This window comes from Miscanthus floridulus, chromosome 12 (genome assembly GCF_019320115.1).
Source record: "Miscanthus floridulus cultivar M001 chromosome 12, ASM1932011v1, whole genome shotgun sequence".
Taxonomy (NCBI): domain Eukaryota; kingdom Viridiplantae; phylum Streptophyta; class Magnoliopsida; order Poales; family Poaceae; genus Miscanthus; species Miscanthus floridulus.
Genome location: NC_089591.1, coordinates 37444419 through 37471213, shown reverse-complemented (window position 1 = coordinate 37471213; position 26795 = coordinate 37444419). Strand labels below are relative to the sequence as shown.

The following is a 26795-nucleotide window of genomic DNA, read 5'->3' as shown; positions in this document are numbered from 1 at the left end:
CCCCTCCTGCTCAGGGTGGGCCTCCTTCTGCTAGGGGCGATGGCGGGGATGGTTCTCCTGCTCGACGACAGCGTCGACGTCCATTTTCCTTGCTGCCATCTGGTGCTTCTCATACGAATCAGGGCGACAGTGGCGGGGGTTCTCGGCGTCGGATTGTCCCTAGGTGGGTGGGGCCTTCCTCATCTAGCGCCGACCACATGAAGCGTCGTCATTATGGCGGCTTCCTCGCTTGAGGCCCCTCTGGAATAGGTTGCGGGTTTCCAGGGGACGCTAGATGTTCGAGGCTCTCTAGAGATTGAACCCCTTGGTTCTACGCTGCCCGTTACTATGGTGCCTGCCAACGGTTTGAAGGGCCTATCGATGATAGCCCAGCAGCCACCAAGCCTTTCTCGTCAGACGATGTGGCCCCATCAATGATCTCCCCAACGCTTGTTCTGTTTGCAGTCGAGGAGGAATTGAAGCTCCCGTGGACCATCGGCCTCACCACGTTCGCCTCTGTGCTTCTTCTCTGATGAGGCGACGGATTTGCTGGCCTCACCTCGAACCCAACCTTCTTCTCCTCCCATCCCCGAGTTCAGCCTCCTAGTCACTCCACCGCTGTGCTCTCAAGCTCCAGTAAAGCCGCTCCTAGTTTACTCTAGGCGCCGCTTCCACCCCTCAAGGATCCCCACAGGCGGGGATGCGGCTGTTGCTGCTGCCATTCCATCTCCGGCCTCGTCGGTTGGGGGTGCAGCTGCGGCTATGGCTGCTCCACCTCTAGCCTCCACTCTAGATGACCCGGCGACCTCAACGGTGATTCCTCTGGCGGCCGCAACGGTTCCCCCGACGGCCACAACGATGCTTCCTCCGAAGGCAGAGGATCCCCCGGCGGTCGCAACGGTCCTTCCTCCGGCGGCCGTGGGCGGGCCTTCCTATTCGGTGGCTAATTTGGGCGTCCTTCAGGTGCCCCCCTGCTCCGCCTGATGCTCGAGCGGTATTCTTCGACAAGATAGTTCAGCGCACTACAAGCCTATTGCCTGTCCCTGCCGTCAGCAAGCATGGAACCAAGTCACTGCCACCCAGGGTCTGCCTCCACTGCAGCCGTCAGCTTGCTGGCGCCGAGGCCGAAGTGGTCCCTGCAGACATGGGGGGAAGAGTACAGAAGAAGGCGATGAGGTCCCTCGGCATCAGATTATGCGAAGCTGTTTGGGCAGCCTCTCTCAGACTCTCATCTTCAGGCTCTGACTGCACTGTTTCTTTGGTCTCTCCCTGAGGAGCTAGAGCCTGGGAGTGATGATGTACTGATGGTGTTAAATTTTTTTAACATTTTTTATAAACTAATTTTAAATCTAATACCGTTTGTTTTTTTTTCAAAACTAACACTTTTGGCCGCGCCTATTGCCATGGCGCGGTGAAACGCCTGTGCCACGCCATGCATGGTGGCGCGGCGGGAGGATGACGTGGCGACGATCGGGACTGCTGACCGGTGACGTGGCAGGGTCTGCCGCGCCACTGATCTTGGCGCGGCAGTGACGCGCCATAGCCCATGGCGCGATAGGACCAAATAAATAACGCTCGCAAGCCGCCCTCCCGCTCGCCTGCCCGCGAGTCGCCCACCCTCCCTCCTGTCTGTAGCGCCGCCGCCGCCACGCTTGCACGCCGCCCCCGCAGCACCGCCGCCGCCGTGCCTGCACGCCGACCGCTGCGCTTGCTGCGCCACGCACACCGGCGCGACACTGAGGTGAAATTTGGTGTCTATTTCTTCATAATCAAAACCCTCGTACCTTCACTACCCCTTTATATTAATCGTTAGCCATTAGATTGAGAGATTCTTTTTAAAATATACTTTAGCCATTAATTTATCTTACATTGTATTATTATTTATATACTTTAATTGTTAATTTTCTTACCATGTATTATTAATTATAGCAAAAACAAATGTCTAATTAAAAGACACGTGAAATATAAATCTATTTATGTGTTTTTTGTGCACTAGACATACATATATATATATAGCGACAAATTTGGTTGGTTGAGTTTTTATGATTTAAATTGTTATAAGCTTGTTTTCTTACATGAAAATATTAATCCAAATGATCATTTTACTCAAGCATATATTGAAAGCACTGTAACCTCTAAAATCATGCACAACATCGTCGATATCGTACTGCTATGAGTCCATCATAGCATTGTGCGAAAAAAGGTAGACAGCTTGTATTTTTAGATATATTAGTATAGAGTATAGGACTAAGTATGACACACATGATAGTTCTCAATCAATTCATCTTATACTGGGCTACTCATCCCTAGATTAAAATTATAATGAGCTGCTCTAGCAGATGCAGACAAACTATTACAATAATTTAATAAGAAACGCTGGTGGACAGTAGGTCCATACATAGAAGTTGCTTATTTTCCTATTGAAGTTGTTTAATATGTCTGTTAATGTTACTTTGAATATATGTCTGGTGGACAGTAGTTCAAATTTTGTAATGCTACATAATGTTAATTTGAATATTGTTAATTTGAATATTCTAACCCTTTGTTTATCAATTTATAACAGGATCGTCCCTCCCACGCAGCATCCATTGTATCCCCTTCTTGAGGTGGAGTACGACGACCAGCACCGAGCACACATCTTGAGTGACACTGACGCAGACGTGGCCTTGCCACCTTTAAGGCCCCACACACACACCAGGACGCACCAGTGGGATGAGCGTTACGCGCCATACATACGGTGTGTCGGCTTCCTCGAGCTTGTCTGTGTTGTCAACTACGGTCTTCCGCCCCTTGACCCAGCACTACTTACTACAGCTATAGACATGTGCGATTGTCTTCTTTGTACGTAAACATTCTTATAACAAATTTGAGGCAACTAACAGTCGTTCTATTCTTATAACAGGTGGAGGCCTGAGACCTACACGTTCCACATACCTTGCGGCGAGATGACCTTGACCATGCAGGACGTGAAGGCTATCTTTGGCCTTTGGTTGGGGGGACTTCCAGTGACATGTATAGTTGACAACGATCACTGGAGGGAGCTGGTGGCTCAATTCACTAGCTTTCTTCCACTGGACGTCGAGGTTTCTAAGAAAAATAAGTGAACAATTCAAGCCTATTTAATACTTGCATTGCTTTCTTGCAACCATTGGGTCTTATTTTCTTTGGTGAATTTCAGGAAACATTTTGGTGTTTCATCGTCCTGGATCATAGAACGTTTTGATTACTTGGATCCATAGGCTGATGAGGCTCAGATCAACAGGTTCACCTGAGTGTGGCTCTGGCACTTCCTTGGTGCTTTCCTCTTCCCAGACGCCTCAAGCAACACCATTAGCTGGATCTTTCTTGATATACTATGTCAGCCGTGTGAGAACATAGCGGCGTACAGCTGGGGCAGCACAGTCCTGGCTTGGACGTATTGACAGCTATGCGTTGCCTGCCGTCGCACCTCAGGGTATACGAACCTTGGGGGTTGCTCCTACCTACTCCAGGTTTGGTGTTGGGAACGATGGCCCGTTGGGAGGCCCCTTAATACTAGTTTATCGGTAAGTACTTTGGTTCACTATATTCTTCAAGGCAGTTATATATGATGAAATTATTAATGGCTAATTCATTATCATGTTCAATGCAGCATTGGAACAGGCAGGATACACTCCCTACAGCTCTATATATCTGGATGAAAGCAGAGTTAGTTAGAGGGAATGCGAGGCGCAAGTACAGGGTGTACACGGATGGTCTTGACGTCCTGACACAGCACCAGGTTACGCTCTCTTTACTATCATACATGTGTCTTTTTCGATGTACAGTATATCACAACCTAACTCAATTACGAAATGTTCAGGTGCATTGGTGTCCTTATGATGATCCGGAGCTCCAGTACTATCTCAGTCCTGTCACTAGGGATGAGTCAGACGAGTATCGTTGCAACGTCCCTCTTATTTTCTTCCACGTGGTCGAGATTCACTTGCCCATCAGGGTTTGCAGGCAGTTTGAAAGAATGATAGGCTACCCACCACTGCTTTACTCCACCAACCAATAATTGCACGGGTGCGTTAACGATTAATAACAAAGCTACAATTCAGAGGTGTGTGTGGTACAACTAACATCGTTTTGTTGCAGGTATGACCGCAGGAAGAGGTACAAGACCAAGGATTGGTGCGTGACACACAATGCGTACATCCACTTGTGGTAGAACAGGGAATGACAACCGGTCCATGCAGGTCCCCCACACGACCAGCACACCTTCGATGAGTACCTATGGTGGCTTCATAGGTCTACGAGGACACATATCAAGCCCATGTACATTGAGGAGGCGATTGACGAGGATTCAGAGGAAGATATGATCGAAGATGTGTACGACGTTGCCACTAGGGACGACACACAACTATAGAGAGCCCCGCTTCAAAGATACGTGGTAAGATACTCGAATCATACAATTTGTTATCCATTTGGTATTAAGTATGTGTACTAAAACTATCCAACCGTGTTTCTGTACCCAGGCGACACAATTATCAAGGATGTCCAACGAAGCAGCGTTCCGGCTTCACGAGTCTAGAGGGCAGGGGCCAGACGTTCTCGAGGCTTTTGTGGAGGTAAACATAAACTTGTCCATTCTGAAAATGTTTCTTTAGTGTATATGTGTTTGAAAAATGCACTACCTTTAATGTCTATTTATGCAGAAGGTGAAGCAGAGCTGCAGGAAGCTAGCTCAGAAACTGAGCTGCATGGACACTCCTTGGGTGGAACCACCACTCCTGGCACGGTCGGGTGGCACGCCTTTAGGCTCTTTGAGGACACTAGCCGGCTCTTCTCAGCCGATGATAGATGCCACTTCTGTAGTGCGTACACCACCACATCATAGCGCTGGGAAGGACCCTGCAAACGAGGACGACGACGATGACCCCCAGGCTTCCGCAGACAGCATCACCAGTGGGACAATTGGCCACCGGACGAGATCAGCATGTCTTAGCTAGGTGGTGCCCCGCTTGGTATCCAAGGAGCCTCACAGGTATTAACAAAGGTAGTTTCTTTAAATACGTAGGCTCCATGAACTAACGATCATAAAGATTACAAGTAATCGTGCATATCATATACTTGCAGGGTACGAGCCGTACGCACCGGCAACGCGACCATACCGACATTGGCTACACTCCCAATGTGTTGCCAATAAATCCGAAGAGACAGAGGCGTCCGAGGGATCCTTACACTAACTCTAAGCCAGAAGTTTAAGGCAACCGCTAAGGGATTACAGAGGTGGAGCAGCAAAAAGGTTGGTAATGTGAAGTTTCAGCTTGCCTTGGCATGGGAAATCTTGCATCAGTTTGAGATAGCTCAAGATAATCGTTCCCTATCTCCAGGAGAATTGTGGCTAAAGAATAGTCTGAAGAAGCGCAGTCTTGCCCTTGCTTCCTTGAGTAGAACTATTGATAGGCTGCGGTCACGTATTGGCTGGCTCCGGGTGGGTGATGCCAACACCAAGCTCTTTCACCTGCATGCCCGTCATAGAAAGAGGAAGAATTTTATTGGTCGTCTCAGTTCTGGGGATCGCATCTGTACAAGCCACCAAGACAAAGCTGAAGTTATTGATAATTTCTATGAAAATCTACTTGGAAGTTGCACAGACAGGTTGCAAACTGTCAATTTGGATGAGATCGGAATTGATACACATGACTTAGCTGATTTGGAGCTTCCCTTTAGTGAGGAAGAAGTATGGAAGACGATTAACATCTGCCATCAGATAAAACCCCTGGGCCGGATGGCTTTACGGGACGATTTTACAAATCCTGTTGGCCAATCATAAAGGAGGACATCATGGTGGCAATCTCAACGCTTTGGAGCAGGAAATTTATGAAGTTTGGCACTCTCAATTCAGCCTACATCACTCTGCTCCCCAAGAAGGTTGGTGTAGATCAGCCCAAAGACTTCTAGCCCATCAGCTTGGTACACAACTTTGCTAAACTTATCACCAAGTTATTGTCTAATTGGCTTGCTGGTCGTCTTCAGCAAATGGTTTTGCTGAATCAAAGCGCGTTCATAAAGGGGCGCTTCATATAGGATAATTTTATGTTGGTGCAACAAACAGCTAGATATCTTCATCAACAAAAACAGCCCCGCATACTCCTTAAATTGGATATTTCTAAGGCTTTTGATTCGGTTTCTTGGCCCTTCCTCTTGGAGGTCTTGCAACACTTAGGTTTCGGGCAAATCTAGAGAGATATAATTTGTGGGCTCCTATCTTCCTCGACCAACCAAGTTCTCTTGAACGGGGTCCCCAGGGAATGTATTTCCCATCGACGAGGTCTACGGCAAGGTGACCCCCTCTCTCCCATGCTATTTATCTTGGTCATGGATGTTTTGGGACACTTGATAGCCCCAGCTGCAAGCGAGGATCTTTTACAGCCTCTCTCGGCAAGAAATCTGCAGCACCGAATCTCTCTGTAGCGGATGGTGTGGTGCTCTTCCTCCGACCAGATGTTAGTGACATTTCTGTGACAATGGATATCCTCAGAATTTTTGGTGAAGCTTCGGGTCTGAATACAAACCTTCAAAAGAGCAGTGTACTGCCTATTAGGTGTGGTGACTTGGATTTGGCAGTTATTCAGAACCTGCTGCCTTGTGCCCTTGCTGAGTTCCCATGCAAATATTTAGGTTTGCCTCTCTCCTTGAAAAAACTAAATAAGAGTCAAGTGCAGCCCATTGTTGACCGCATTGCTGATCAACTGCCGGGCTGGAAGGCGGAGTTGATGACACGGGCAGGAAGGAGGATTCAGGTTCAATTTGTGCTCACTGGTATGCTTATATACATTGTCATGGCGATTGACCTCCCAGCTTGGGCTATCAAAGCAATTGACAAAATAAGGCGTGGCTTTCTTTGGCGTGGTCGCAAGGAAGCGAGGGGGGGGGGGGGACATTGTCTTGTAGCATGGGTAAAGGTTTGCCGGCCAACTGAGCTCGGTGGACTAGGAATTTCAGATTTAAAAACCCTCGGCTGGGCATTGAGAATGAGATGGTTGTGGCTGCAGAAAACAGAGCCAACCCGCCCCTGGGCTCATCTCCCAATTCATGTCCCTGATCAGGTGAAAGCCTTCTTTGAGGTGGCTATTAGTTCTGAAGTTGGTGATGGCGAGCATACCCTTTTTTGGGCTGACAGGTGGCTGCATGGTCAGTGTATTGCAGAGCTGGCTCCTCAACTTTTTGCTGTCATCTCTAAGAGACGGATCAAGCAGCGTACAGTCAAGGAAGCTCTCAATAACCGGGCATGGATCACAGACATACAAGGGTCTACAACTGTTAGAGTAATGGTTGATGTTCTCCAATTATGGGATATCCTTTCAGACTTTGTTCTACAGCCAGAAAGGGAGGATAAACATATTTGGAGGTTTTCTTCAAATGGCCAATATTCAGCCAAGGCGGCATATGAGGGTTTTTTCTTAGGTGCTACTCTCTTTGCACTATGGGAAAGGATTTGGAAGACTTGGGCGCCACCAAAATGTCGTTTCTTCATGTGGTTAGTGGCACACAATAAGTGTTGGACGTCTGACCGCCTTGCACGTCGTGGAATGCCTTGCCCAGAATGCTGTCCACTTTGTGATCAAGAGGAGGAAACAATCAACCATCTCCTGGTTGAATGTGTCTTCGCTAGGGAGTTTTGGTTTAATTTGTTGCGGCAGGTCGGTCTCCAGGCCTTGTCCCCACAACCTACTGAAAACTCCTTTCTTGATTGGTGGGAGAGAGCTAGTAATGCTACTTCTAATATGGTTAGGCAAGGGGTTAATTCCCTAATCATTCTGGGGGCCTGGATTCTTTGGAACCATCATAATCGTTGTGTTTTTGATGGAGCGGCTCCTAGTGTTGCTAGGGCTTTAGTAGTGGCTGGGGAGGAGAGCGTCGGATGTGGACCACGGCAGGAGCTCGTGGCCTTTCCCTCTTGTCAGCCCATCTCCCAGGAGATTAGTGCTTTGGGTCTGTGTGGGTCGTTTTGCAGCCAGCTTAGGTGTATATGTGTTTTGGCTGCTGTAGTGTGTGTTGTGTGAGTGAGTTGTGTTTGGGTGTCTTGTAAGTGTTGGGTTCTTATACCCTCTTTCTTCTTAATACAATGAGACACAGATCTCCTGCGTTTTTCGAGAAAAAGAAAAGGTGAAATCGCCTTTTGTATAGACGGCAAGTGCATCACTTGATTCCAGGATGGTGAGTTCCATTTGTGAGGCTACGGACTTGCTTTGCCGTATGTGCTTTGCCTTGCCCCTAGAGTCATTTGATGATGAGACCCTAGCTGAGTCGAAATGGTTAAGTGACAGAAAGGTCCAAGCTGCCAAGGTCCATGGGCACCTATTGTCCTATACTCCTATCCCATGGTTGAAAGTGACTCTAAACCTGCTTCTTACCTAGCGTTTAGGGTTTTGTTTAATACTTCATGTCTTTATTGCAGTTGGTTTTGTTTGAAAATTGACCATACATACCATTTATACTCTGTCGTTCTCTCTCTGGTTGCTAGGTGCTAGTTATGAACCTTAGTATTTCAGAAAAAAAAAATTCTCCAAAGATAAATGGAGGTTTGCTTCTCTTTCAATTATGTTGAGATAGTTGGCCATATGCCTAGTTCAGCACGACTGTGTTTGACTAACACAAACCCCATTCAGATTGGATTTGTGTATCTGTATTTTGTAACAACTTGTCAATTTGTTATTGAGCGCAGAGACATTTAACAGCGTACCAGGGAATGATGACATAATTAGTCAAGTCCGTCCCTTCATTATTCATGAGCTGATGCTCCTCCTTTTGTTTAATGTTGCAGGATATACTGCACATTGATGGGAGCTCAATCTGGCAAGAAACATTCACTACTGTGTTGGAACGGTGTGCTAAAAAAGTATGCCTGGATCACCCCTATTAGCTGTATTGTTTCTCTTATCAGATTATTAGATTAATCATTATACTTCTTTTTTTTCTTTTGAGTCTCTGATAGGAGGCTCTGGAGCTTATGGCATGCATGCAAAAGTCAGGTAATGTGGTGAAACAGTTGAATAATATGTCTAGCCCAAGCACATTTTTTGGTAATCTTTTAGATGTGTACCTCTCAAAAGAAGCATGTTCCTTGTAGGTTTTACTACAGTGACATTTGTAGATAGTAAAGCATGGCTCTCTTCCCCTTTGGCTGCCAATAGCAGAAGTCATTTCTTTCTGCAAGTTAGGAACATTTGAATTTTTGTGATACAAGTATCACATTTTCAATTTTTCCAAAATGTAGGTGTATATATTATTGCACCTTAGCAATTTCCATGCAGTGAAGGCATATCATTCATCATCAATGTTACTGAGGATGGCAGCTTGTGTCTTCACCTTAGAGTGAGTCCCAGGCCTAGTTTGGCAGAGCTCCCAACCCACTCCCACTCCTACTCCCTCCCGCTCCAGCTCCCCACTGCTCCTGTTCCCCTGTGCTCCAGGTTCAGAGCGGCGTTGTTTGATGGTGCTCCCACGATAGCTCCCTCCCCAACCCAGCAGAGAAAGAGAAGGGCAAGCTGTGGCGGCCTTGGTCTCGGTGAGGGCGGGCTGGATCTCGGCGAGCTCGGCAATGGCGGGCTCGGTCTCGGCAAGGATGGGGAAGCGGCGACGGCGGGCCAACAGCAGGGGTGGGGAGGCATTGCTAGAGGCAGGGGAGGCGGGGGAGGCAACTCGGGAGGCGACGAGAGGAGGGTGAGGGAGTCAGAGCAGGACCGGAGCGTGGAGAGCAGGTTTTTCTGCTCCCCACCTGCAGTGCAAAGGGCCAGGAGCGGAGGGAGTGATTCTCCCGGGGAGCAGTGCAGAGTGGCGGCGTTTGGCAGTGCTCCATGGCTTGTCGCCGGAAGCTCTGCCAAACAGTGTCATCTAGCAGACCATCAAATAAGCCATTGGCTGTGGTCCATTATGCAAGATGGATGTTTTCTAAACCTTAATGCTCACTGGATGTTGATCACCTTCACCAGTTTGACGCATTTATTATTACAATATTTGCTAGAGTCCCAAGTTTCTGCACTCTTTGGATAACAAAGTTGTAGCTGTATGGTACTGTGTTTGTATCAATTAGTGCTACCTGCATGATAACAAACGATTTCATCATATTGCCTCCATCGCATAAATATAAGGCATACATTTAAAAAAAAATCTGGCTTCAGTTCATAATTTGATGTGTTAGTTATAATGAATTCATCCACCTTTTCTTGTAAATCTCTACTTTTAAAATTTAAAGGTTTAAAGTTATTGAAAGATTGCTGCTAAACAAGGCAATAAGCTCTCATGTAACATTTTTTAATCCCATGTAACAATATTCTTGAGATATACAAAACAAAGATGCTGCCGAATGTTTTGAAATTTAAATAAAATGTCCCCTTTTGCGCAGTTTAGAATAGCACAGATTATGCAAGGACATTTTCTCTGTGTTCATGCTGTTAAACGTCATCAAATTGCAGGCAACTTGCTGCAATATATAGTTTAGTTGACAAATCCATCACTCTCCATGTTTATAGAGGCCACGATTGGTTGGTAAGTGTTATTTTGTTACATGGTGTACTATATATACACAATGGCTTTACAACAGAAGTATTGTCTAGTACATTCACAATTTGGAAACATGTTTAAGTTTTAAGTCCTAACATATGCCTGGATGCTTGTCGATTTATATGGAGCCAACTTTCCTTCTTTTTGTAAATTTTGAAGGGGAGAACCAATTTTCTTCTAGGTAATACATAATTTATTGGCTCAGTTCCAGTTCATTTTTTAAAGCATATGCAAACTTCAACTTATAATGTCGATGTATCTATTGCCATAGAACTGGCATGCTGTAATGTAGTTTTTACTGTTGCATCGCAACTAGACATGGCTGGTAGTTTTTTTATTAGATGCTGCAAGGCATTTCCATATTACAATTTTCAAATTTTGCTACAATTAGTTTCAACATATCTGTGATTTATATATTCTCCTTTATGTATTTTTCTACTTGTTCATTGTAATTTTCTGCTCCAGGTTTGATGCAGGAGGCCATGAATTGCTTGGCATGCGTTTTTTCAACCTTCTGGAATTATGGAAACTTTTCATCTTTACCTTTTTATCTGGAATTATGGTAACATCTTTGCATTTTATCATTTTATTATATGGGATGACGCTTGTGCCCATGGTAGGGAATCGGGTGAATTATGTCTATCCAAATATGTCCTGACAAGCCATATGATTGCTTGCTTAATGCATTATGGGGGTGCTTTATTCTGGAAATAACCTAATGTTAATAAATAACATACCTAGATTCTGTTTATGGATTAACGAAAAATGTGCAAGAGCTCTATTTGCCTCTGTCATTCTATGAGTCGCTTCCTTTTTATGTATGGCTGTTTAAAACTTATAGAATCACTAGGAGCATAGATCTAGCCGGATATTTGCTGTTGAATACAATCATGAACCCTAAAACATCTACTTAGTACAATAACGGTAGGTAGAACGAGAGAAAGGGAGGGGTAGAAGTTGGACGTGTCAAACCTGACGCCGCAGTGGAGGAAGATCCGCTCGCGTCCGCCATGGATTCGGTGTCTGCGCTAGGGCAGCGATAGTCGGTGAAGACTGCGTCGGTGATGCGCGGTGGCGACCGGAGGTGAAGGCAGTGAAGTCCGGTGACGTAGTCCGATGGTGGCGCGGCTGGTGGCTTCCCGTTACTGGCTGCGCCCCTCTAGATCGGATTAGGGTTTAGGTGTCAGTGGGGAACTTTAGCTCAGGCAAACCTTGTAACTTGAGCCGTCGGCCCCCCACCTCTATTTATTGCGCAGTGTGACAGGGGCCCTCCAGCCATAGTGGGTTGAGCGCCCCCGATCAGGACGCAGATCAAAGGCCCAACTGGGTCGTTGGGTCCAGTTTGGGATTAGAGATCAACCTAACAATCTCCCCCTGATCTCCTACCATCTTTCAATTTCATATCATTTACTTTTGTTCATTCCATTACAGATTAGCGCATAGAGCATGTTTCATCGTTATGGTCAATTGTCGATAGATTTAACAGCTACAACACACCACTCTGTTCTGAAATAGATACTTATCTTTAGATCATCTTTTGTCCACGGATTATAGGCTTTCCCTTAAACCCATGCCGGCTACATGTTCTCTGAACACGTTGGGTGGTAAGCCTTTTGTAAGAGGATCCGCGAGCATCTTTTTGGTACTTATATGCTCAAGACTTATGACATGATCCCAGACTTTATCTTTCACAACATAATGCTTTATGTCAATGTGTTTGGCAGCACCACTTATTGTTGTGAGCATACTGTACTGCCGGATTATTATCGCAGTATAACTTAAGTGGTCTATAGATGTCGTCAACCACCTTCAAACCGGGTATGAACTTCTTTAGCCAGTTCACCTGCCCCGTTGCCTCAAAACATGCTACAAACTCAGCATACATTGTGGACGATGTAGTGACGGTTTGCTTTGAGCTTTTCCATAAAATAGCTCCTCCTGCGAGAGTGAATACATATCTAGACGTGGATTTTCTATCATCTCCCGCATAATCAGAATCTAAATATCCCACTATATGGAGTGAATCAGATCTTCTATACGTCATCATGAGGCCTTTCGTTCCTTGCAAATAACGCAAGACTTTCTTTACTAATTTCCATTGTTCTGTTCTAGGATTGCTCTAGAATCTACCAAGTAACCCGGTAACAAATGCCAAGTCAGGGCGCGTATATACTTGAGCATATTGCAAACTTTCGACAGCTAAAGCATATGGAACCGCTTTCATTTGATCGATCTCATATTGGTTCCTAGGGCATTGAAAATCCCCATATCTGTCACCCTTGACTATAGGAGCAGGTGAGGGACTACATTTGTGCATACTGAATTTCTTTAAGATTCTTTCTATGTATGCCTTTTGTGGCAGTCCTAATACCCCTTTACTTCCATCTCAGTGAATCTCGATCCCTAGAACGAACGAGGCTTCACCAAGATCTTTCATATCAAATTTTGAGGACAAAAACTTCTTTGTCTCCAGTAGTAGACTGACATCACTACTAGCAAGTAAGATGTGGTCCACATACAGGACAAGGAAGATAAACTTTCCATTCTTAAACTTTGCATAGACACAATTGTCCTCAACATTCTCTTTAAACCCAAAATTTCTTATTGTCTGATCAAACTTCAATTACCACTGTCTTGAAGCTTGTTTTAATCCATAAATGGATTTCTTTAGGCGGCATCCCATTCGTTCTTTTCCTTCTATGACAAAACCTTTCGGTTGTGCCATGTAAACATTTTCCTCCAAGTCTCCGTCGAGAAATGTCGTCTTTACATCCATCTGATGTAATTATAAATCGTAATGTGCCACTAATGCCATTATGATTCTGAAGGAATCTTTACATGAAACCGAAGAAAAGGTCTCATTGTAATCAATCCCTTCTCTTTGCGTAAAGCCTTTTGCTACAAGTCGCGCTTTATATCTCTCTATATTCCCTTGAGAGTCAAGTTTTGTTTTGTAGACCCATTTACAGCCTACTGTTTTGGCTCCTTTAAGAATTATTTCCAAGTCCCAAATTTTATTGGCATTCATAGATTTCATTTCATCTTCCATGGCCTCAAGCCACTTTGATGAATGAACACTTCTCATGGCTTCTTCAAATGAGGTGGGATCATCCTCCATTTGAAATTCCTCAGTATTGTATACTTCATAGTCAGTAGGAATAGCTGATCTTCTAACTCTTTGAGACCTTCGAGGGGCCTCCACATTTGGCACATCTTCTGTTTGAGGCTGTTGTTGCTCCCCCTCATGTGTGGCAATAGGTTATATAGGATCCTAAAGAACAGGTTCCTCATTGTCATTCATTATTGCCACAGGTGAAATAACAACAGGTGCTGGCACCACAGTATCTTGCACTATTGGTGTAGCGACAGTAGATAGTGAGAAAAATGGCTCATGAATCATTGGAGTGGGCGCATACACCCGCTTCTCTTCAAGGTTAATTTCTCGAGCTACCATGCTCCCCCTCATCATTTCATCCTCTAGGAAGATAGCGTGTCTCGTTTCCACAAACTTTGTATGTCTATCTAGACAGTAGAAATAAAAACCTTTTGACTTTTCTAGGTAGCCAATGAAATAGCAACTTACTGTTTTGGGATCTAGCTTCATAATGTTTGGGTTAAATACTTTAGCCTCAGCAGGACTCCCCCACACACGTAAGTGGTTTAGTGAGGGTACTCTTCTTGTCCACAACTCATACGGTGTTTTGGGCACCGACTTACTTGGTACTCTATTGAGAATATGAATGGCGTTTTTAACGCCTCCATCCATAGGCTCAATGGTAAGGTGGAGTAACTTATCATACTACGCACCATATCCATCAGGGTACGATTGCGTCTTTCAGCTACTCCATTTTGTTGAGGTTCGCCCGATGTAGAATACTAGGCTACTATGCTATTCTCCTATAAGAACCTTGCAAAAGGTACAGGAACTTGGCCATATGGGGTATGCCGACCGTAGTACTCCCCCCCATGGCCGGACCTGACTATCTTAATCTTTAAATTGTGTTGGTTTTCAACTTCTGCCTTAAATATCTTAAATTTATCCAATGCTTCTGTTCTTTCTTTGATTGGATAAATGTAGCCATAACAGGAGTAATCATCTGTGGATGTTATGAATGAATCATAACCATCCACACTCTTTACAAGAAATGGACCACAGATGTCTGTGTGAATAATCTGTAAAATTCTTGCGCTTTGTTTGGCATCTTTCTTAATTTTCTTTACATATTTTTCTTTTATGCATTCTCTGCATTGTTCTAAATCTGAGAGCTCTAATGGAGGAAGAATATCATTCTTAACTAGTCTTTCTATTCTCCCCCTTGAAATATGGCCTACACAATAGTGACATAATTTCGACAACGCATCATGAGCTCTCTTTCGTTTTCTGTTTACATCCACAGACGAGGATATATTCTCATTATCGCACGCAACGTTCCCATCATTGCATACAACATTCACATCATCACATAGTGATAACAAATAAAGCTCATTTTGTAAGATAGCAAGACCAACACATGTATTATTAAATGTTATCTTACATTTGCCATTTTCAAAATGGCAATCATATCCATCATTGTCCAAGCATGAAACACTAATCAAGTTTCTCTATAGGGAGGGAACATAAAGTACATCTCTCAGTAAAAGTGTGAAACCATCATCAAGCTCTAGAGAAAGATCACCAACAGCTTCAACATCTGCTCGGACTTCATTTGTAACTTTAACGTGTCTTTCGCTTCTTTGTATAGTCCTCGTCGAACGGAATCCATGTAAAGAATTAGCAACATGAACAGTTGCACCTGAGTCAATCCACCAAGTAGATTTCAAATACTATACATACAGGGATTCATTTATGAACGTAATAATGTTCTCACCTTTCTTTGCCATGATCATCTTTAAGTAATTGGAACAATCTTTCTTATAATGTTCTGTCTTCTTGCAATAGAGACACTGGTCTTTCTCTACTGTGAACTTGTTCTGTTGAGTGAAAGCTCTAGTTTGGTTTTGGTTAATTGATGAAACCCTAAGTGCTAACCTAGTTTATCAAAGTGATCATGAGATAGGTAGCACTATTCCAAGTGATGAAGCAATGACAAAGATCATGACAATGGTGATGGCATGGTTATGATCAAAGGCATGAACTTGGAAAAGAAGAAAAAGAAAAACAAAAGGTTCAAGGCAAAGGTATAAAATGTAGAAGCTATTTTGTTTTAGTGATCAAGACACTTAGTGAGTGTGATCACATTTAGGATAGATAGCCATACTATTAAGAGGAGTGAAACTCGTATCGAAATGCGGTTATTAAAGTGCCACTAGATGCTCTAATTCATTGCATATGCATTTAGGATCTAGTGGAGTACTAACACCCCTGAAAATATTTGTGAAAATATGCTAACACATGTGCACAAGGTGATACACTTGGTGGTTGGCACATTCGAGCAAGGGTGAAGGAGATAGAGATGATAGAGAGTCAGTCTTGCTGTTTTACAACTGACCGGACGCTGGTCTCAGGGGGACCAGCACGTCTGGTCAAGCGTGGCAGTAATGACCTGGCGTCGGTCATGTGACTGGACGCTGGGCCTCTGACTGACCGGACGCTGGAAGGATGCATCCGATCAGAGCTAACGTAGCTGCACAGATGTCATGGTAACTGACCGGACGCTAGATGTATCCGGTCAAGGTCGACTGGACGCGTCCGGTCAAGTTTTGCCGTCTTTGGGAGCTTACTAGAAATGACTGGACTCTGTGTGTTCGGCGTCCGGTCACTTATGACAGAGCATCCGGTCATGTCATGACCGTTGAGATCAGACAACTCCTATTGAACATAGGATGACACATGGCCGCCATCGGGCGACCGGACGATGAGCCCTACGTCCGGTCAGTAGGACCGGAGCATCCGGTCACCCTGATCAGTGCCCAGTGAAGGGGTACAACTGCTCTATTTCGTGGGGGCTTCTATTTAAGCCCCATGGCCGGCTCTAGCTCACTCTCTTGCACATTTTTATTGACATAGCAACCTTGTGAGCTTAGCCAAAGCACTCCCACTCATCTCCATCATTGATCCATCATCTTTGTGAGATTAGAAGAGAATCCAAGTGCATTGCTTGAGTGATTGTATCTAGAGACACTTGGTATTCGTGTTGCGCTGTGGATTTAGCTTGTTACTCTTGGTGGTTGACACCACCTAGACAGCTTGGTGCAGCGGTGGAGGATTGGCATGAGTTGGTGATTGTTCGTGGCCATCTCCGGTGATTGTGAGGGGAGTTGTACCTTCCCCGACGGAGTGCCAAAAGGTAACTCTAGTAAATTGCTCGTGTCATTGAGTTACCTCACTTGTGGGTAGGTTCTTGCGGTGTCCAATCATGTGAACGAGGTTTGTGCAACACCTCTTAGCCGCCAAACCACCAAGTGTTGGTCGACACAACGGGGACGTAGCGTGTTGGCAAGCACGTGAACCTTAGGAGAAAATCAGTTGTCTCTTGTCATTTGCATTCTCCCGGTGATTGGCGTAATCTTCATCTTGTGATTGGTTCATTCCTCTACACGGTGGTATAATCATCATACTCACTCATTTATATTCTTGTAAACTAGTTGTGGCAAGCTCTTTAGTGTAATTAGAATTGAGAGCTTGCTTTGTTGTTTTAAGTTCATCTAGTGGAGCTCTTTAGAGTAGCAAGTTTGAGAGCTCTTAGTGAGTAGTAACATTGCAAGTTGTGTGCCTAGTAATCATTGCAACTAGAATTGTTGGATAGGTGGCTTGCAACCCTTATAGAGCTAGAGCAAGTTTGTATTTCGCTATTTGTCATACTAATCAAATTGCTCTAGTTGATTTGTAGATTTTTAAATAGGCTATTCATCCCCCCTCTAGCCATATTAGGACCTTTCAAGTGGTATCAGAGCTGTGGTCACTGTTTAATTGAAGGCTTAACAACCTCGGTGTCAAATTATGGCTCAAGTTGTGCTCAACCATGTGGGGGGCAAACTACCATTCTTTGATGGCACATGCTATGATTATTGGAAGAGAAAGATGAGAATGTATCTTGGTTCAATCAATGATCAAGTATGGGAAGTGACCAAGAATGACTATGCTATCATCGATCCTGATGATCCCACCAACCAAGACAATATCAACAAGCAATGCAATATAATGGCTCTCAACACCATATACAATGCCATTGATTCCAAGGTGTTTGAGCAAATCAAGGATTGTAAAAGAGCAAATGAGGTGTGGAAAAGATTGGAAGAAACATATAAGGGCACACCGGCGGTGAAGAGTGCCAAATATATCCTCAAAGACAAGTTGACAAGTTTCAAGATGAAGGATGATGAGAGCATTCCGGAGATATTCCATCATTTGCAAGTAATTGTCAATGATTTGAAGGCATTGGGAGAGAAGATCAAGGATGATGATGTCTCTCATTGGTTCTTGATGTGCCTACCTCCAAGATTTGAGATGTTGAGATTGCTCATCATAAGAGGAGGACTGAAGGAGATCACCCCCAACCAAGTACTAAGTGATGTCATGACCCAAGAAACATACTATGTGGAAAGGGAGGGGATGACAAGAAGGAAGAAGAAGACAAGAAGAAGAAGAGTATAGCATTCAAGGCTAGCTCACCATCATCCAAGAACAAGGGCAAGTCCAAGAAAGAATCAAGTGATGATGATGATCTTAGTGACATTGATGATGAAGCCATGACTCTATTTGTGTGCAAGATGGGAAAATTCATGAAGAAGAAGGGCTATGGTGCAAGAAAGAGAAGATATCACACCAAGAACAAAGAGTATGTGAGAAGATGCTACAATTGTAAGAGCCCCGATCACATTGTAGCAAATTATCCTTAAAATAGTGACAATGATGAGGATGAGAAGAAGAAGCTCAAAAAGGACAAGAAAGAAAAGGAGAAGAAGGAGAAGAGAATGACATTCCAAAAGAAGAAGAAAGGTGGAGGCTATGTAGTCACTTGGGATAGTGATGATTCTTCGGATGGTGATAGCTCTAGTGATGATGACAAGAAATCTATTAAGAGAGCACTAGCAAGCATCGCCATCAATAAGAAGCTTTCCATCTTCGACACTCCATCAACATGCCTCATGGCAAAGCCTAACAAGGTAAAATATGATGAGAGTGATGATGATAAATGTGAAAGTGACTCTTGTAGGAATGAAAATGATGAGGAGGAGGAGGATGAAGAGTACACCAAGGAGGAGCTCTTGGACATGTGTGAGCAAGTGCACGCTTGCAATGAGATGAAGAGAAAGGAGTGCAAAGAATTGCGCAAGAAAGTAAATTTTCTTGAGCAATTCTTTGATGAGCTCAATGCCACTCATGAGAGGCTAATGGAAGCCCATGAGAAGCTTGTCAAAGCTCACTCTAAGCTTGAAAAGGCTCACTCCTCTCTCATTAAGCAAGTCAAAGTGGAGGAAGCCAAGAAGGAGCAAGTGATCATATCATGTGATGTGGGACTAACATGTGATCTTATTGATGAATCTATTTTTAACACCCTTTGTAGCACTACCACTTCTACTTCACCTTTGAGTGATGGAATCACTTGTGATGCCTCACTAAAAGTGGAAAATGACACCCTCAAGAAGGAGGTGAATAAGCTCACTCCTGCCTTAGGCAATGCCTATGGTGGAGATGCCCGCTTGCTAAAGTACTTGGGTAGCCAAAGGTTCTCTCTCAACAAAGAGGGATTAGGCTATATCCCCAAGAAAGGCAAGGCGGCCTTTGTCACTCCCAAAGTTAGCTTTGTGAAGGGCAATGGTCGATTTTACAATAGATGCAAGCAAGTTGGGCATATGGAGCAAAATTGCAAGACTAACAAGAACAAGCTACCTAATGTATCCTCAATTAAATTTAATTCTTGTTACATGCTTTATAAGGGTGCCAATGGTGTGAATACCAAGTTCATTGGTACACCAATTGTAGGCCCAAAGAAGAAGGCCACTTGGGTACCAAAGATCTTGGTAACTAACCTACAAGGACCCAAGCAAGTTTGGGTACCTAAAAAGAATTGATCTTCTTTTGTAGGTCAATTATAAAGCCGGAGGAAGGCATTGGGTGCTTGATAGTAGGTGCACACAACACATGACCGGTGATCCAAGAATGTTCAATTCAATCAATGAAAACAAGTGCAATGGGTTTGATAGTATCACATTTGGTGACAATGGAAAAGGCAAGGTCAAAGGGCTTGGTAAGATTGCAATATCCAATAACTTGAGCATTTCCAATGTGCTACTAGTAGAGAGCTTGAACTTTAACCTTTTGTCAGTAGCACAATTATGTGATCTTGGTTTCAAATGCATATTTGGTGTGGATGATGTAGAGATCATAAGTGTAGATGGCTCGAACTTGATATTCAAAGGATTTAGATATGAGAATCTGTACTTAGTTGATTTCAATGCTAGAGAAGCTCAATTGACAACATGTTTGATCACTAAGTCTAGCATGGGTTGGTTATGGCATAGAAGGCTTGGTCATGTTGGAATGAAACAATTAAACAAGTTAATCAAGCATGACTTAGTTAGAGGCTTGAAAGATGTCACTTTTGAGAAAGATAAGCTATGTAGTGCATGTCAAGCCAGAAAGCAAGTTGGTAACACACATCCAAAGAAGAGTATGATGAGCACATCTAAGGCATTTGAGTTGATGCACATGGACTTGTTTGGACCAACCACATACACTAGCATTGGTGGAAACAAACATGGATTTGTGATTGTGGGTGATTTCACTAGATATACATGGGTCTTCTTTCTTGTTGACAAGAGTGATGTGTTTGCAACATTTAAATCTTTTGTCAAGGGTATTCACAATGAATTTGAAACAACCATAAAGAAAGTTAGAAGTAACAATGGTAGTGAATTCAAGAATACTAGAATTGATGAGTTGTGTGATGAATTTGGAATTAGGCATCAATTCTTGGCCAAGTATACTCCTCAATCAAATGGATTAGTTAAAAGAAAGAATAGAACCTCAATTGATATGGCAAGATCAATGTTGAGTGAGTACAATGTGAGTCATTCTTTTTGGACCAAAGTAATCAACACGGCTTGCTACTTTAGCAACCGACTCTATTGTCACCCCATGATGGAGAAGACACCTTATGAGCTATTGAATGGAAGAAAGCCAAACATAGCATACTTTCGGGTATTTGGTTGTAAATGCTACATATTGAAGAAAGGCACTAGATTGAGCAAGTTTGAAAAGAAATGTGATGAAGGTTTCTTGCTTGGTTACTCCACTAATAGCAAGGCTTATAGAGTTTGGAATTTGGCTAGTGGTACTCTTGAGGAGGTTCATGATGTGGAGTTTGATGAAACAAATGGTTCCCAAGAGGAAGATGAAAATCTAGATGATGTGAAAGGCACTCAATTGGTTAAGGCAATGAGAAACATAGACATTGGTGAGTTAAGGCCTAGAGAGGTGATTGATATTGAAGATGACAAGAATCGAGTGCTCTCTACCTCAAATGTGTAAGCTAGTGGTTCTCATGATCAAATCCAAGCAAGCACTAGTGATGGCAATGTGTAAGATCAATAAGTGGCTAGTTCATCATCTCAACCAAGTGATCAATCAAATGCTAGCAATCAAGTGCAAGTTCTTCAACCAACCAATGTTGCAAGAGATCATCCATTGAACACCATCATTGGTGATATTTCAAGAGGTGTTCAAACAAGATCAAGATTGGCTTCATTTTGTGAGGATTTCTTATTTGTATCATCCATTGAACCTAAGAAGGTAGATGAAGCTTTGAGGGATGTTGATTGGGTCAATGCTATGCATGAAGAGCTAAACAACTTCACAAGAAATCAAGGATGGGAGTTAGTTGAGAGGCCTAAGGATCATAATGTGATTGGAACCAAGTGGGTCTTTTAGAACAAGCAAGATCAAGATGGGATAGTAATAAGGAACAAAGCAAGATTAGTGGCTCAAGGTTACACTCAAGTTGAAGGTCTTGACTTTGGAGAAACATATGCCCCGGTTGTAAGATTGGAAGCAATTAGGATCTTGTTAGCCTATGCTTGTGCCCACAATATCAAGTTGTACCAAATGGATGTGAAGAGTGCATTTCTCAATGGGTACATCAATGAGCTTGTGTATGTTGAGCAACCTCCTGGTTTTGAAGATGAAAAGGAACCCAACCATGTTTACAAATTGAGAAAGGCTTTGTATGGATTGAAACAAGCACCAAGAGCATGGTATGAGAGATTGAGGGATTTCCTACTCTCTAAGGGATTCAAGATGGGAAAGCTTGACACCACTCTCTTCACCAAGAAGCTTGGAAATGACTTGTTTGTAATGCAAATCTATGTTGATAATATCATGTTTAGGTCAACAAATCAAGATTTTTGTGAGGAGTTTGGCAAGATGATGGCAAGAGAGTTTGAGATGTCCATGATTGGAGAACTTAGTTACTTCCTTGGTCTTCAAATCAAGCAAATGAAGAATGGCACATTTGTGAGTCAAGGCAAGTATATCAAGGACATGCTCAAAAAGTTTAGAATGGATGATAGTAAAGCTATTAGTACACCAATGGGGACAAGTGGAAGCTTGGATAGTGATGCTAGTGGTAACATGGTGGATCAAAAGATGTATCGGTCTATGATTGGAAGCCTACTCTATGTGACTGCATCAAGGCCGGATGTGATGTTTATTGTATGCATGTGTGCTAGATTTCAAGCCTCACCAAGAGAAAGTCATTTGAAGGCAACTAAAAGGATATTGAGGTACTTGAAGCATACACAACATATTGGATTATGGTATCCCAAAGGAGCAAGATTTGAGTTGATTGGATATTCGGACTCCGATTATGCGGGATGCAAAGTTGAGAGAAAGAGCACATCGGGCACATGTCAACTATTGAGAAGATCACTTGTATCTTGGTCATTAAAGAAGCAAAATAGTGTAGCACTTTCAACCACCGAAGCGGAGTACATTTCGGCCAGTAGTTGTGCTCAATTACTTTGGATGAAGGCTACTTTGAGTGATTTTGGAATTAGGATCAAGCAAGTGCCATTGCTATGTGACAAAGAGAGTGCCATCAAACTCACAAATAACCCGGTTCAACACTCAAGAACAAAGCATATAGATGTCCGTCATCACTTCATAAGGGATCACCAACAAAAAGGGGACCTTTGCATAGAGAGTGTGGGCACCGAAGATCAACTTGCCGACATATTCACCAAGCCACTTGATGAGAAGAGGTTTTGCAAGCTAAGGAATGAATTGAACATACTTGACTTCACCAATATGTGTTGATGCAACCCCATTATATGGCATGCCTCTCCTTCGAGCAATACAAGGTATAAATTGATTGGCATGACATTCATCCTTGCTAAGGACATGATTAGTGCATCTAGACATATTTCACATTTGAATGGGCTTATTCATGAAAATCAAATTAATTTGATGCTTGTATGGTACCACTATTGCTTGTATTCTTGAAATGATCTAGTGGTAACATATGACATGTTTGTGGGCTTGTAAACCTAGTGTTTGATCTATAAAATGAGCTATAAGTGTTTAACTCAACATGGTACAAGATAACCCTTATTTGGAGGTGTGAAGAAGCTTGTCCTTGGATCAAACTGAGTTAAATATCTTTTGCAAGTAATCTAGATTGAACAAAATTGAAAAATAATCCCCATTTCACATGGTTTCACCCCAACCTATCTATAATTTGAACCTATCTATACTTTAAGCCTTTGTGGTCATTGATGACAAAGGAGGAGAGAAACAAAGATAAGTGATAGGGGGAGAAATAGTGTAGAGAGATAAATAAGATATGACAAAGGAAGGGGATCAATTATAAATAAGATATGATAAAGGAAGGGGATCAATAAAGATTAAAATCTTGAGCACACAAGTAGGGGGAGCAAGCTCATGAACTTGTATGTGCATTTGAATATGCATTTCATATGTTTGCTTGCATGGCACAAGTTTTAAATTTCAAATATCCATGCTTGTGTGGTGTATGCTAGTTGTAGGTTTGAATGATAAAATGAAAAACTAGCATGCATAGGATATCTAATGATTTCATTTCTAAGTATTTACAAGTGGTATCTAGCTATCAAGTGGCATCTAGCTAAAGTAACTAGACTTATGTTCATCATATGAAAACTAGACCCTTACTTGTAGTATTGTTCTTATGGGGTATTCTAGTTTTTATGTATGTCTAGTTACTAATGGTGCTAAGAATGGTATAATGGTGCACTCCGATTGGTATCACGCTTCAAATGTCCATCTCTTATATCTTAGCATCATTTGGTAGAAATTGTCTCCTATATTTCCTATCTAAACATATGTGCAAAGCTACAATCCAAACTCTTAGCACATATGTAGGGGAAGCAATTGCTACCATATGGAGTTCATGAAACTTGTCCATATCCTTTACACATGGTAAATATGCTTGGGCAAGCAACATGAATTCAATTGAATCTTATTTCATATCTTTGTAAAAGGGTTGTCATCAATTACCAAAAAGGGGGAGATTGAAAGATCTAGTTTGGTTTTGGTTAATTGATGAAACCCTAAGTGCTAACCTAGTTTATCAAAGTGATCATGAGATAGGTAGCACTATTCCAAGTGATGAAGCAATGACGAAGATCATGACAATGGTGATGGCATGGTTATGATCAAAGGCTTGAACTTAGAAAAGAAGAAAGAGAAAAACAAAAGGCTCAAGGCAAAGGTATAAAATGTAGGAGCCATTTTGTTTTAGTGATCAAGACACTTAGTGAGTGTGATCACATTTAGGATAGATAGCCATACTATTAAGAGGAGTGAAACTCGTATCGAAATGCGGTTATCAAAGTGCCACTAGATGCTCTAATTCATTGCATATGCATTTAGGATCTAGTGGAGTACTAACACCCCTGAAAATATTTGTGAAAATATGCTAACACATGTGCACAAGGTGATACACTTGGTGGTTGGCACATTCGAGCAAGGGTGAAGGAGATAGAGATGATAGAGAGTCAGTCTTGCTGTTTTACAACTGACCGGACGCTGGTCTCACGGGGACCGGCGCGTCCGGTCAAGCATGGCAGTAATGACCTAGCATCGGTCATGTGACCGGATGCTGGGCCTCTAATTGACCAGACGCTGGAAGGATGCGTCCGGTCAGAGCTGACATAGCTGCACAGATGTTAGGGTAACTGACCGAATGCTAGATGTGTCCGGTCAAGGTCGACCAGACGCGTCCGGTCAAGTTTTGCCGTCTTTGGGAGCTTACTAGAAATGACCGGACTCTGTGTGTTCGGCGTCCGGTCACTTATGATAGAGCGTCCGATCATGTCATGACCATTGAGATCATACGACTCCTGTTGAACATAGGATGACACGTGGCCGCCATCAGGCGACTGGACGCTGAGCCATGTGTTCGGTCAGTAGGACCAGAGCGTCCAGTCACCCCAATTAGTGCCCAGTGAAGGGGTACAACGGCTCTATTTCGTTGGGGCTTCTATTTAAGCCCCATGGCCGGCTCTAGCTCACTCTCTTGCACATTTTCATTGACATAGCAACCTTGTGAGCTTAGCCAAAGCACTCTCACTCATCTCCATCATTGATCCATCATCTTTGTGAGATTGGGAGAGAATCCAAGTGCATTGCTTGAGTGATTGTATCTAGAGGCACTTGGTATTCGTGTTGCGCTGCGCATTTCGCTTGTTAGTTTTGGTGGTTGCCACCACCTAGATAGCTTGGTGCAACAGTGGAGGATCGGCACGAGTTGGTGATTGTTCGTGGCCATCTCCGGTGATTGTGAGGGGAGTTGTACCTTCCCCGACGGAGTGCCAAAAGGTAACTCTAGTAAATTGCTCATGTCATTGAGTTACCTCACTTGTGGGTAGGTTCTTGCGGTGTCCAATCGTGTGAACGAGGTTTGTGCAACACCTCTTAGCCGCCAAACAACCAAGTGTTGGTCGACACAACGGGGACGTAGCGTGTTGGCAAGCACGTGAACCTTGGGAGAAAATCGGTTGTCTCTTGTCATTTGCATTCTCCCGGTGATTGGCGTAATCTTCATCTTGTGAATGGTTCATTCCTCTACACGATGGTATAATCACCATACTCACTCATTTATATTCTTGTAAACTAGTTGTGACAAGCTCTTTAGTGTAATTAGAATTGAGAGCTTGCTTTGTTGTTTTAAGTTCATCTAGTGGAGCTCTTTAGAGTAGCAAGTTTGAGAGCTCTTAGTGAGTAGTAACATTGCAAGTTGTGTGCCTAGTAATCATTGCAACTAGAATTGTTGGATAGGTGGCTTGCAACCCTTATAGAGCTAGAGCAAGTTTGCATTTCGCAATTTATCATACTAATCAAATTGCTCTAGTTGATTTATAGATTTTTAAATAGGCTATTCACCCCCCCTCTAGCCATATTAGGACCTTTCACTGAGGCTGATGTAGCATGGGACCCTTTCCCTTTGACTTTGAGGAGAAGTTAGCATTATTATTCTTTTTCTTGTTGTCTTTAAGATAATTGATAGTGCCACCATTGGCAGCTTTCATTCCCTCTTCCTCTTGCACACACATAGCCATGAGCCTCTCCATGTCCCACTTTTTGGGTTGTATGTTGTAGTTGACAATAAAAGTGTCAAACTCTTTTAGCAAGGAAGCAAAAATCAGATAGATAAGGAACTCTTTCTTGAGAGCCAGATCCATTGGTTTTAGCTTGAATGCCAAATTACTCATCCTTAGTATGTGCTCTCTTATGCCACCATTACCAGAGTATCTCTCTGTCACCAGCTGCTTTATCAGCTAGGTAGCATATGCCTTTGAAGAGCTAGTGAACTAACTCTTTATTCTATCAAGGTACTCGGTGACCGTGTCACACTCTAGGATTGAGCCCACAATTGCAGGCTGTGGGGGTATGACCCCCAAGACTTGGGCCGCACCATCAAAGGTGGCCCGGCCCATAAGATCAAGGCGTGCATGGCGCTGCTCGGCATGCACCGCAAGACATTGTATAGTACCAAATAGGATACTTTACTTGTAACCCTGTCTCTCCAGACTATATAAGGAGAGGCAAGGGTCCCCTAGCGGATAGGCTACATCAAGCTACTTGGTCATCTAGATCAATACAATACACCAAAGACACAGGACATAGGGTATTATGTCAATCAGACGGCCCAAACCTGTCTAAATCGTTGTCTCAGCGCCTTGTGTCACCATCTGGTTCCTGATCACGCGCACCCCCACCGACAAATCTACCATCACGGGATACCCCTCGGTGGACTGCTGAGCATATTCTGTCGATAGTTGGCGTGCCAGGTAGGGGTGTGCGC

The 26795-nt window shown here is 43.4% G+C and overlaps 1 pseudogene; it reads left to right on the top strand.

The window, feature by feature from the left end:
- The window catches only part of LOC136495715 (uncharacterized), a 59207-nt pseudogene extending 48170 nt beyond the window's left edge, over positions 1-11037 (top strand).
- The last annotated feature ends 15758 nt before the right edge of the window (positions 11038-26795 follow it).